Below are 14,378 nucleotides of genomic sequence, written 5' to 3'. Positions count from 1 at the left end.
TTATTCCATTTAGTGTTGTGCATTATACACTTACATACTCAAATTAGTGAAAAGACATATATGTATATATGTATATGTATACACGTATATGTATGTATATATATATATATATATATATATAACCTTGTATACTGTATTTTATGCTCAATTTAAGAGATTTTCAAGGACAATTTTAAATATGCTTAATTGCGCCCTTAAACTTTACCTTTATAACCCAACCCCTGCATAAGGTAAAAGCCCCTCGACTTCCTGAACTGGCTCTCTCCGGCTGCCCAGTGAACACCAGGATTATACAGGGATGCAAGTTGTTTGAAAGGTGTTTTCATAACTTTCCTCATAAAAGGCTTTATGCTAACTATGTTCTCTGAAATCGGATATTGTTGAGCAATCCTATATTGCGTGTGAAGAACAATATGCACATTTGTGAGACATGCTCAACCTTCAGCTAAACTTTCCTGCTTTAGAAAATTCAGGATCTGAATTTTGAGAACCACTTTAATAAAATTTAGTGCTTCCCCCTTCCTTTTGTGGATTTCTTTCCTTTGTGTTCATGAGGTTGTTAAAAAAAAAATCTGTGTTAGAAAAGAGGTGGGGGGCCCACCCAGCATTGTTCCCAAGGGGCATGGCTTCCCCTGGTAGATGCCACTTGGATATTAAATACTCAGGATGAGCTAGTGTCCCCGGAGGGTTGGCTCATAGCTCTCCATAAAGTCCTGAGCACAGACTGGATCATCCTGCTGTATTAAGATGTCCTGAACTCTCTTGAACACAATCCTTCCTTGTCCCATTTTGGCAAGAGCTCCCTCTGAATGCGAGCACACAAGGGCTGTGTCATTTATCTCTCTGGCTCAGACCCAACCACAAGTTAATCCCTGCAGGCTGTTCAAACAAGAACAGGAGCCTCTGAGATAAACCCCTTCCTCCGGTTTCACCAAACCTCTCTCTGAATCAACTCCAGTGAAAGCTGCGCATCTCGGAGCAAGCTCGCCCTTCAAATTGGGCTGGGGGGCTGTGTACCCCCTTCATTGCCAGAAAGGAGATCACTTCCTCAGAAGCGGAGATCAAACTTCAATTATGAAATGAAACAATTTCCCATCTGATCAAAATAAGGAACTACACATTTTCTGTAATTTCATCATAATGATGGGTTTAGCTGCTATTCATCCAATTGGTCACAATGTAGGAAATGCACATCTTACAGCTACAGAGCAGCATACAGTAAAACCTTGGTTTGTGAGCATAAGTTGTTCCAGAAACATGCCTGTCATCCAAAGCACTGGTATATCAAAGCGAATTTCAAGAACCATTGGCTCAGTTGTGATCACGTGACATTTGGCGACCCATGCTACTCGTATTGCGAGACATCGCTGGTTTATCAAGTGAAAATGTATTAGAAATGTTTGCTCGTCTTGCAGAACGCTCGCAGAACAAGTTCCTCGCAATCCAAGCTTTTATTGTACATTTAAGAAAGAACTAACGCTAAAAAGATTTCAACTTGCAAGTTTAATATTTCTACTGGGATTTGTGTTACTTCAAAAAAAAAATCATTCCCTCTTTCTTTCCTTTATCTGTGCTATGTGGGGCCCATTAAAACTCAGCACAGACATGCTAAGGGTACCTGTGCCTGACTGCAAAGATAGGAAGACCCTGTCTCCGAGGGCGTGGCCTGCAGGCAGGTGATGGATGTATATGTGTAATGCTGATTGGCTAGATTTCTACCATGTTTATAAAGTAGTTTGTTTTACTCTTTAAGCAAGCAAAGAAGACTTAGAGGCTGGGTCAAGGAGAGGCAGAGAACAGAGACAGAAATGATGTCCCTAGATCACAGAGCGTGCCTGATTGATGCTGGTGGTCCTCGAGGCTACTGCTACACATCACTGCTCCTCCCCTCTCTCTCCTTCTCCTGTTTGCTTTGCTGCCTCTTTCCTCCAACTTTCCTTCCAGAGATATCACGGGATAAACCTCAGCCATGTTGAAGGTTGAAAGGGCAGGTTGGCCTTGGCTTCCTGCCTCCTCATCCAGTGTCATTTCCAACCACGGAGTTTGTGGGGTCTGGGCAGCAGATCCTGTAGGGGGAATGAGGGGTGGCTCTTCCAAGGGGCGTATGTCCCACAGGCATATGTCTAGGTGACCCATGTACACTCAGATTTGGAGAGGATGGGAGGCTGGGCCAAGGAGGCTGACCATTGAGGGAACGACTTGATTTTGTCCCAAAGTTTTGGGTTGTAAGTATATCCCTACTTAATTTACAACACGAAGTCTTCCCCACTGTCCTAGTCTGTTTGGGCTGCTGTAACAAAAATACAGTAGCTTGGGTGGTTCATAAACAACAGATATTTGTTTCTTATGGTTCTGGAGGCTGGGAAATCAAAGAATGAGGTACTTCCAAATTCTGTGTCTGGTGAGAATTTGCTTCCTGTTCTTTTCACTGTGTCTTCACATGATGGAAGGGGCAAGAGAATAAAGTCACTAATACCAGTCATGAAGGCTCCACACTCATGACCTAATCCCCTCCCAATAAATACCATCACATTGAGCATTAGGATTTAACATGTGAGATTGGGAGGAACACAAACATTCAGTCTATAGCACCCACCAATAATGTGCTTGATAAAGAATATTCAGTTTTAAAGGAAGCTGGGTTAAAATGAGATTAGAGAATTTTTTCTGGACATTCATGAATTACTGTATGAAAATCAGAGATGCCACAAAATGTCACAAACCTAGGTATAGGAAAGAATGTTTTGAGGAGATGTAGCTGGTATGTCATAATCAAAAAGACCCAGAATTGTGTGAAAGGAGGCAATAAATGGTTGGATGATGTTTTGTGCAGGATCAGCTTTAGGATCGTAACTATAGCTATTTATTTGCTTTTGCTTGCAAAGCATGAACCCAAGCTCTTCTTATAATTGAAAGACAGTAGAATATGAGTGGTTAAGAGCAAGCCCATGGATTCAGGCTAATCTGGGTTAGCTCTGCAACTTAGGAGCTCAGTCAACTTGCAAGCTAATTACTGTCTCTACACAGCATTTCCTTATCTGACAATTGGGATATTACTTGTACTTCCCTCCTAAGGTGGCTGTAAGGAATGAAGGAAATAATGGGCACTCAATAATCGTTAACTTTTACCTTTTCCTGCTTTTGCTATCATCATCAGTTTCACCATCAACAGCGCGATGCTGGTGTGGGGCGGCACGGGGACATGGCCTTCCATTTCACACATTATTACTTTTGATTTCTCTTCTTTTCCAGTTTTATTGAGATGTAACTGACATATATCACTTTATAAGTGAAAGGCGAACAGCATGATGGTTTGATTAACATATGTTGTGAAATGATGACCACAATAGGTTTACTTAACAACCATCATCTCCTATAGATACAATTTTCTTTTTTTTTAACATTTATTTATTTTTGAGACAGAGAGAGACAGAGCATGAACGGGGGAGGGGCAGAGAGAGAGGGAGACACAGAATCAGAAGCAGGCTCCAGGCTCTGAGCCATCAGCCCAGAGCCCGACGCGGGGCTTGAACTCACGGACCGCGAGATCATGACCTGAGCCGAAGTCGGACGCTCAACCGACTGAGCCACCCAGGCACCCCTAGATACAATTTTCTTAAAAGAAAAAAAAAATTCTCCAAGGGATGAGAACCCTTAAGATCTACTCTCTTCACAAGTTTCCTGTGTATCACACAGCAGTGTGAACCGCTGTCATCTTGGTGTATATGACAGCCCTGGTGTTTATTTATCTGATAAATGGAAGTTTGACCCCCCTTCCTCCAGTTTCTCCAGCCCTCATCTGGTAACCACAAACATCATCTCTTTTTCTATGAGTTTAAGGTTGTTTTTGTATTAGAGTCCACATACAAATGAGATTATACAGTATTTACCTTTCACTTATTTCACTTAGCATAATGCCCTCAAGGTTCATCCATGTTGTCATAAATGGTAGAACTTCCTCATTTTTTATGGCTGAATAATATTCCCAGGTGTGAAATGAAATAGCTTCTTTATTTATTCATCCACTGATAGACACTTAGGTTGTTTCCATTTCTTGGCTACTGTAAATAAGGCTGCAGTGAAACATGGGGGTAGGGGGTGCAAATATCTTTTCAAGTTAGTGTTTTCAGTTCTATTGGATATATTCCCAGAAGTGGAATGAATGAATCATAAGGTACGTCTGTTTTTAATTTTTTGAGAAACCTCCATACTGTTTTCCACAGTGGCTACACCAACTCACATTCCCACCAACAGTGCACGAGGGCTCCCTTTTCTCTACATCCACACTAACATTTGTGATCTCTTGTCTTTCTGATGTGGCCATTCTAACAAGGCATAAGGTGATATCTCATTGTAGTTTTAATGTGCGTTTCCCTAATGACTAGTATTGTTGAGCATCTTTTCATGTAGCTGTTGGCCAGTCATACATCTTTAGAAAAATGTCTACTTAGACCTTTCCCCACTTTCAAGTTGGATTGTTTTTTTTTTTTGCTATTGAATTTTATGACTTCTTCATATATTTTAGATATTAAAGCCTTATCAGATATATGGTTTACAAATACTTTTTCCCCATTCTGTAGAGTGTCTTTTCACTTTGTTGATTTTTTTTCTGTGCAGAAGCCTTTTGGTTTGATGTAGTTCCATTTGCTTATTTTTAATTTTGTTGCTTGTGCTTTAAGCATGGTTTCCTAAAAATCATTACCAAGACCCATGTCAAGGAGATTTATTCCTACATTTTCTTCTAGAAGTTTCATGTTTTAGGTCTTACATTTAAGTCTTTAATTCATTTTGAGTTAATTTGGAGGAGGAGTATAAGACAGAGGTCAAGTTTCACTCTTTCCCCACAGAGTATTCTTGGCTGCCTTGTCACAGATTAGTTGAAATATAAGCTTGGCTTTATTTCCAGGCCCTCTAATCTGCTCCATTGTCTATTTATCTGTTTTTGTGCCTGTACCATACTGTTTTAATTACTGGAATTTTACAGTATAACTTGAAATCAGGTATTGTGATGTCTCCTGCTTTGGTCTTTCTTAGGATTTCTTTGGCTATTCAGGGTCTTTTGAGGTTCCACATAAATTTTAGGAATCTTTTTTCTACTTATATAAAAAAATGCCATTGGATGGTGATAGGATTGCATTGAATTTATAGGTGGCTTTTAGTAGTATTGACATTTTAACAATATTAACTCTTCAATCCATGAACACAGGGTATCTCTCCATTTATTTATGTCTTCTCTGATTTCTTTCATCAATGTTTCATAGTTCTCAGAGTAGAGATCTTTTACCCCTTGCTTACCTAAGTATTTTATTGTTTTGAAGCTATTGTAAATGAGATCAATTGTTTATTTCTTTTTCAGAAAATTCAGTACCAGTGTATAGAAATGCTATTGTTTTTTATATGTTAATTTTGTATTCTGCAACTTGCCTGAATTCACTGATTAGTTCCAACAGTTTTTTCGTTGAGCCTTTAAAATACTTTGTATATACAATCATGTCATCTGCAAATAGAGACAATTTTACTTCTTCCTTCCCAATTTTGATGCTTTTAATTTTTTTCTTGCCTGAATGCTCTAGCTAGGACTTCAAGTACTATTTTCAACAGGAGTGGTGAGAATGGACACCCTTGTCTTATTCTTGATCTTACAGAAAAAGAGCTTTCAATCTTTTTTTTTAATGTTTATTTATTTTTGAGAGAGAGAGAGAGCACAAGCAGGGGAGGGGCAGAGAGGGAGGAAGACAGAGGACCCAAAGTGGGTTCTGCATTGACAGCAGTGAGCCTGATGTAGAGCTTGAACGCACAAACTTCAAGGTCATGACCTGAGCCAAAGTTGGATGTTCAACCGACTGAGCCACCCGGGTGCCCCAAAGCTTCCAGTCTTTCCCCATTGAGTATGATGTTGGCTATGGGCTTGTCATCTGTGGCCTTTGTTATGTTGAAATACGTTTCTTCTGTGCCTAATTTATTAAGAGTTTTTATGGTGAATGGTTGTTAAATTTTGTTGATTGCTTTGTCTGTGCCTACTGAGATGATATGATTCTTTTATTCTATTAATATGATGGAACACATTAATTGATTTGCATATATTGAACTATCTTTGCATCCCAGAGATAAATCCCACTTGACTGTGGTGAATGAATCTTTTAATATGCTGCTGAATTTAGCTTGCTAGCATTTTGTTGAGAAGGCTTTTTCTAATATGAGTATAAATTGAGCTTAACTTATAAAGAAGCTTTACAACTTGATCGGTGCTCTCCAAGGTTGAGAATCAGAGGCATATTAGGATTTTTCACAAGTTGTGAGAATAACAGAAACTTTGAATTGTAGTGTATTAATACCAGATAAATGTTCAAAGTATCCAGTAGAGATAAATTATTATTCATTTTAGAATTATTTCATAGCCTCAGTCACCCACTGAGTTTAGAATACTGAACAGACATGAGACTGGCTCCTGGAGAGTCAGTGAGGCACAGTAGAAAGGAGAGAGCTGCTTGTTTCACAATTCCAAAAGCACTGTGCACATGAACTATAATGTGAATGGTGTCCCTGGACTTGGTGGTGCCATTGAAGCCAGAGAAAAAGCATAGTCTTTGAGGTCGGATAAACTGGGATTCAAGCCCAGCTCCAGATATGAACACAGGCATGCTACTGAGCCTCAGATGCACTTCCTAATATGCACAGTGAGAAAAACTATTCCTATATGTTAGGTTACTGTAAGAATTAGGAATAATAACTTATGTAGGGCATAGTTCAACAGGTGCTCAATGCAGAAGGAGCTATCGATATTACCATAAAATTACTTCTATCATCCTCTTAGTCCTAATATTCAATGTGGGACAAACATTAGTCTTCATCTAGATCAGTCATTTCCAAGTATTTTTAAATAATGGTATTTTCTGTAAGCATCTTTCCTCTTCCCATTTAATCAGATGGTACTGCCTGAATGTGCAGCCCTAAGAGAAGACCAGAGGCTCAATGTCATTCGGTAGTTATTTTGCAAGGTTATACTCCCAGGTCAGGCTACCATTCTGCACCGCTCTGAGGGCACCATTCTCATGGAAAGCCAGGCCATGACACTACCACTGATTTAATAGGTACTGTGCTTGCAATTTAAGACACTGCCACCAGGTGTCAGTGCTGAGCAATAACCACAGGGTACAAACAATCTAGATTTCCACAGCCAGGAGCAGTAATAGATATACAAGTCAATGCTGAAACTCAGGCATACAGCAGGTAGATTAATCGTGTGTCAGTATAGCACAGACATCCTACTGCTCTGGAAACACTTCTTAGCAGATTTGGTACCCTCAGTCACTCACTCTTTCACTTAGTGAATCAACAGATATTTACTAACCTTCCCGGGAACTGCTGAGTCAAGTTAAAGTTTTGTAAGCAAACTTTCTCCTGGTCGCTACATCTTAAGCAAGTCCCTAAGGCAACTGCTATACATCTTCACACCAACACAAACGCATCAGAATAGGGAGGAGCTGTTTGGACTCACTCACTCCTCCAACCCGACACTACAAGAATCATAACAAGGGTTCTGAACATCGTGAGGATTCCAGGCTGGTTCCGGCTTCTCTCGTGTGAGGGACCACCAGGAAATCAGGACCACCTCCAAGCATGCAGGAGATGTCTGGCTCTACTCTGGGCGATGGAGAACTACCTTAACCTAGGGATCCTCCCAGGACAAAACATGAGCCCAGCACTCAGCAAAAGTAAGTTTCTGATATTCAGAGGGGGAACCGATATTCAGAAGTGGACCCAGAGCAGATAACTAACGGGGAAGCAACTTGCCCAGCCTTGATCTATCAAGTGAGAGGCAGAAGGGTGATGGCTGGCTGCTCAAGCAACATGTAGTAAATCTACTAGTAAATCTGAGTGGCGGCCAGGTTTCTGGACCTCTACCCAGACTTCTGCTCACCAGTGAGTGGACCCCTGGAACCAGACTTGTATCTGGCTTGCGATCTCCTACATTTAGTTCCCAAGTCATCAGCTATCTACTTATTTTGTACATATGACATCATTCTGTTCTCCTTCCGCCAAACAGCTACAAGTGAATCCTCATGTCCCCTTGGTGCCCGCCTGTGTTCATGGGTGTCTTCTCTTTCAGTACCTTCGAACACACCTTCCGCTAGGGATACAATGTTCTCAACAGTGGTTAGCATCTCAGACTAGCCACCAAAACCTGTTTAAGGCTGAGCAGGTCACAGGCGGCAGTGGCTCAGAGCATCGCTCCGGAGGCTTACTGTCTGGCGGGACCCCGGCTGTCACTTCCTGGCTCTGGGCAGCAGACTGAACCTCACCTTGCCTCGGGTTCATTGTGGATCAAAGTAACGACAGCAACCTCACACCATTACAGCAAAGATCAAATGTGTTTAACGTGTGTAAATCACTTAGAACCAGGCCTGGCACACCCAGCACTCAATGTTAGAGAGAAAGCACTGCGGGAGCAGCCAGAAGTAAACGGTTGGCCGTGCACTTCCCGTAAACTTGAACCTTAAGCTGCCACTGAACTTCTCTGACCTCACATCTCTTATCTATAAATCAGAATTTAAATTACATGATCTCGGAGGTCCTCCCAATTCAAAACCCAAGGAAAAATAATGTTGGGGAAATTTGGCAATGTGTTTTCTTTAAATTTTTTTTTTTTCAACGTTTATTTATTTTTGGGACAGAGAGAGACAGAGCATGAACGGGGGAGGGGCAGAGAGAGAGGGAGACACAGAATCGGAAACAGGCTCCAGGCTCCGAGACATCAGCCCAGAGCCCGACGCGGGGCTCGAACTCACGGACCGCGAGATCGTGACCTGGCTGAAGTCGGATGCTTAACCGACTGCGCCACCCAGGCGCCCCTGGCAATGTGTTTTCTAAAATTCCCTATTTAAAAAAAAAAAAAAACAAAACAACAACACCTTTTTTTTTTTTTTTTTTTTCCGGTGATGTTGACAGTGAGAGCCTGGTTGATCTCAAATTCCCTGGCTTGTAACGAGTCCCAGAGGCTTCCAGGCAACCTCTCCCCCCGGCTCAATGCCCAGAGCCCACAGCTGGCCCACGGGCCCCTTTGTCGCCCAGACTCTGGCACCATATTAGCAGTCAGGTGTGAGTAGCCGCTGCGTCCCACCCACTCCTCAAATGCCCCTTAAATCACAAGACCAGGGGGAAATCAGAAGTAGTTCTTGAAGAAAAAAAAAAAAAAAAGGTGGCGTTCATTTAGAACAACTTTCTCTTGGCTGTCTCCAGAGAAAACTAGCCTTACCCTTCATTGTTTTCTTTCTTCCCATCTGGGTTTTGAGCCACTGCAAGTCCCTTTCCTGCCCCCTGAACTCCTGGAGCCACACTGGGCTTCATGAGCCAGATGGGCTCCAGAAGGGTCTGTTGGCTTGTCCCAAGCAGCCTCCCTGCGGCGCACTCTGAGGAAGGCTGACGACCTGCACATTTGGAGAGCCGGCTTGTCTTTGCTTGAAGCTGGTGGTGTGCCCCCGATAGCGCGGTGCCGCGGGGGTTCATTAAGCCTGGGAAAAATAACAACACGGCGGCAGACTAACAGACGACAGCATGAATGATTTAAGCCATTTTCGAAGTCTCGGGGTTAAAAATACATTCTGTTGGCTGTGAGATCGTGTATTGTGATCAAGACTACTTGGGGACAGGATTTCCATACTTTGTCAGGAGTGGGGGAGGCGAGCAAGAGAGGAAGGATGAAGAGAACAATAAGGTTACTCGAGGCTGGCTCTGTGAAAGACTAGCCTGTCGCAAACAGGAGGGCACAGCCTTCCATGCAGCGGAAACAGAGTCATCTCCGAATGCCACCGTGCTTTATGCGTCCCCTGATACTGACATCACCTGTACTCTGAGAAGCTTTGTGTACCCACATCATCCCTACCTTGGCTTGTGCCTGCTTCTCCAGTTTTAATATCCTAAGAGTGGGCATCTTCACTTAGTAGGCGCCTTCCCTGACTTAACTGAATAACCACGAGAATGCAATGTTAGACAGGTAGTAGAATAAATTTCCTTTCGTAAAAACAAGTTCCCTAAGCCAGAGCCCATGCTCCCGGGCAGGGTGGCTTAGATACAGACCCACGAGAGCACCACCCAGGTCCGAATCGGCCATGCGGGTCCCAGCATGGGGTTGTAAAGGATGGAGCAGCCTGGAAGGGGAAGGAATCTGGAACCACACTTTCAGATTTCAGCGAGACCACGATGGGGGACCCCCCCAGCTGCAGGCATTGAAGGAACTTGAGTCTGCTCGACAGAGCCCATTACCAAAGGAGTCCAGCATCTGGAAACCAGCTCCTGGACCACTTGCCCATTTTCTCCGTTCCCACAAAAATCCACCTACAGAGTTGTCATCACATTTTATGAGAGCTATCCACTTATTTTGTATGTCCTCTCCATCACTTACCTCCTTTGTGTCCTAAACATTTGGCACAGTTCTTGGCACAGAATGCTTCCCCATGAGTGGGGCACCAGGAAGGGCAAGCTGGGGGCAGGGAACGTTGGCAATGCATGCAAGTGGGTGGGGAGTTTCCAGGAAGCCTGGTTCCCACAAACAGCCAGAGTGGTAAGACAGGGGAGAGCGGTACAGCAAGAACGATCCAACTTTGCAAATTCTTGGGACACCGGACATGTTACCAAGACAGGATGTGTTAGCCAGCACATGACAGGCTCCCAACTACCTCAACTACCAGGGGTAGAAAGTAGGTCTTAGGAAGCTGAAGCACCAGATTATGCAGACATATGTCAATAGCAGAAAATGACCTGATTAGCATGACCTTTCATGTTCCTAACCTACAAGTGTACACATAGGCCTTAGGCTTTGGATCAAGTATTGGTCTTGGACTTATGGGCCAATAAAGGGCTACCCATGGAGATCATGCAGCCCCAGCTCCAGCGGGGGGAAATTCAGGCAGGGAATAAGAATGCTGACCTTCTCCATCCTATCTGTCTCAAAGCAAAGGAGATTCTCCTTCGTAAGGGGAGAACATCGAGTTGGAAAGACAATCAGTACGCTATCACCATCCCCCAAAGGCTTTGTAATCAATCAGGTTACAGGAACACACTGCAACGAAAACATCTGCCATTCATTTTATTGGTAAAAACCATGGCCCTTGAAAACTTATTGTTGGACTATCTGGAATTCTAAGTAAAAATTCCAGGAAACCAATGGACTTCTGAGAAAAGTACATAAAGTGATGAAGACAATGTATCATCCCCTTGGGAAAGCCTCATTCCTCAAAGCTGGCCTTCCTTAAAGGAGGTCACGAAAGGAGCATGAGAATTGAATTCACATTTGAACCCTCCCTCCATCAGGCTTTCAGTCCTTAGATTTAGTGAAGGATAAATCTCTGCCCCTGCCTTTACATCCAAAGAGCTTCCTTTCTCTTTTGTTCCCCTTGGCTTTTCTCCTACTGTGCGTAAAAGTGCTGTTACTCCCTCAGTTCTCTGTTCGGCCTGATCTCTCAACATGCAGACTCAAAGGTAGCCACTGAAACTGGGTCAGGTACAGATAGGTGAGCATGAGACTCATCACCAAGTTTATAAAAATTGTGACTGCAACAGCTAAACCTCCAGATCCAGCTGTCCTGAGCCATGAGCACAGAAGAAATGTGTAGCGAGGACAGATTTCCGGTAAGAGCCCTTGCCCCTGCCATAACAGACGTTGTGATACCTGGCCTGGCATTCTGAACGGAACTCTCCTGAATTTTATGTTCCACACTTCACGTAGATAACACACTAGTGCTTTCTACGTAAACCTACTTCTCACATAGGTCTGGACTGTCGAGACATGCTACTAATCCTAAAGGTCTTAATTTGCTACCCCTAAATAAGTGCGTCCTGTCCTCTTAAGTCTATCGACAAGCAGGGTTTGTAGAAGAGCTTCTACTTCCAGGAAGTTAACCGACAACAACAATCCAGGGTTGGGAATGTTCTTGGAAGTGGAATAACTGATCTCTGCAGGAACACACAGACCTACTGCTGTTAGTCACAGCAGTGGTACCTGGAAGAGCTTGTCATCACGGAGCGCTTCTTAGGGGTCAGGTATTGCATCAGCTTCCTGAGGCTACTATAACATCATACCACAGTGGTCACTCAAAACAACAGGAATGTATCGTCCCGCAGTTCCGGCAGCTGGAAGTTCAAAATCATGGTGTGGTAGGGTTGGTTCCCATTGGAGGCTCTGAGGGAGAATCTGTCCCACGCCCCTCACCTGGCTGCTGGTGGTCGCCAGCGACCGTTGGTGTTCCTGGGCCTGCAGACGCATCTCTCCCATCTCTGCCTTCCCCTCTGGAGGTCTCAGTGCCTCAAGTCTCCCTCTCCTTTCTCGTAAAAGAACACCAGTCACTGGACTCAGGGTCTGCCCCAAATCCAGGATGCTCTCATCTTGAGATACTTAAATTCATGATCTCTTCAAAGCCCCTATTTCCAAATAGGTTCACATTCACAGGTACCAGGGGTTAACACTTGGACATATCTTTGGGCAGGAGTCGGGGGGGGAACGATGTACCCCATCACAGGTATAAGAGGAGGCACTCTTCGTGTGTTATCTCCCTGATGGAGGACACCTCTGAGGTCGTCTTGTCCCTCCACCTGAGAACTTTCTCTGCAACATCCCCAACACCGACCATTCAGTAGCAGCTTGACCAGCTCCCGAGCAAGGGAGCTCTCAACTCCCTGATGGAAGCCACGCCAGCTTCAGACCGTCCTAGTGCTCGGAAGATCGTGCTAGGTGGGTAGCCTCACCGCAGAGTTGGTGATTCTATCATTACCGTCTGTTAGACAAGAAACTGAGGCCAGAGCAGTATGTGAACTAGTGAAGGTCCTGCAAATAGCGAGCTGGGATCTAGGCCCCACACATTCTTAACTGCACACCATTCTGATTCTGCAGAAGGACTACAGAGGAAGAGGCAAAGCTTCCAGATGAGCTCACCGTAAAGATGAACCTCCAAGTCCAATGATCTGGCCAAATATAATGCCATCCCAACCTCACCTTATCCGTAAGACAAATGTTGAACTGACTGGTGCCAGCCCAACAATCGGAGCAAAAGAATCATTAAAAAAAAAAAAAAAAAAAAAAAAACCCTGTTGCAAATGTTGTATTGACAGAAACGTTGCCTTTTTTCCTTCTGCCTGGCTGTGAGCACCTTCACGCGCGTCTCTCTAACGAAAATTAGGATTCCCAATATCACCCCTTCCCTTCTTCCCCCGGATTGTTCACATTATCCTCATTTTACCTACGCAGATATATTCACACCCACCCCACACACACTCTGCTGCACATCACACAAATGTTTCGATAGATGTTCCAGGAGAAATATTTTTGTCCCAAAACTCTGGTGCTCACACGCGCCTTCTTCGACAAGAATGCTCCTTACCCTTCCAGCTCCAACATGTGAATAAGCACGCAGCCTCGCTTGTATGTTCAGCTGTGTCTGCTCTGCCACACCGCGTGTGGGCTGTCCTCCCCAGGACAGGTGGTCCCAGGAGGGAGGAAGGCGTTCCTTCCGTTCCTTCTCCTGGTGCTTTCCTTTGATTGATTGCTGCCCTTACTCACCCGGGGAAAAAGTTCATCTTTTTCACTTTACATGTATTTATATGACAAGCTCCCTAAATTCTGTGATTAAATTCCCATTGAGCTTCCAGAGAAAATACAAAGATGTTGAAATAAGAGACCCTTAGGCTCATAATATGGGAGAGAACAGGTAAAAGGGCACACGCAGGACTTGTCAAGTGAATATAAAAGAACGCTCCGATCTGTGACTTTGGAAGCCAGACACATATCCCCTAAGCTCCCATAGGGCCTCCTCTTGTGGGAACAGGGTGCTTGGTGAAAGACAAAGCCGCACAGAAGCAGAATTCTCATTTCTCATTCCCGGGCTGCTCTGGTTTTCACCATCTGACACCCTATATAAAGTCATAACAGGAAGATCTTGTAAGCCAGAGCTGACGGCTGACATCCTTTCAGCAATGATGCAACACTGGAAACTCATGACGACCGAATCCATACCCCCCTGAGAGATCCTGTCTCAGGAAGAAGCCCCAAGAAACAGCCTGAACGTGCACTCCACAGGGTGAGTCTGAAAGGGTGCAGGAGTTGGCGCAAAGTTTTTTTCAGTGGAGAAAAACATACCAGGTGAGGTGATGTCTGTCTACAGCAGCCCAGGGACCAAAGGCTCCTTTCGAGGCCCCAAAGCAAAACATCGCCGAAGGAAAGAAAGATGAGGCAAAATTTTCAATCAAAAGTTTAACTGCCGACACCTCCGAGCACCTGGTGGCAGGGGTGAGGTGGAAGAGGGAGCCCCCAGGAGAGCACATGTGGGGGGAGGGCCCCAGGAAACCAGGAGAGCCACGTGGGCACCAGCTGACTTCTCCTCTGAGCC

General features: G+C 44.2%; 1 protein-coding gene across 1 annotated transcript in view; it reads right to left on the bottom strand.

Moving 5' to 3' along the window:
• DISC1 (DISC1 scaffold protein) overlaps positions 1–14,378 on the bottom strand; it is a 286,754-nt gene that overhangs the window by 99,581 nt on the left and 172,795 nt on the right. The window lies entirely within an intron of this gene.

The sequence above is a fragment of the Lynx canadensis genome, chromosome D2, assembly GCF_007474595.2.
Source record: "Lynx canadensis isolate LIC74 chromosome D2, mLynCan4.pri.v2, whole genome shotgun sequence".
Classification (NCBI taxonomy): domain Eukaryota; kingdom Metazoa; phylum Chordata; class Mammalia; order Carnivora; family Felidae; genus Lynx; species Lynx canadensis.
Note: the sequence above shows the minus strand (reverse complement) of the source record. Positions and strands in the feature narration are given on the sequence as shown.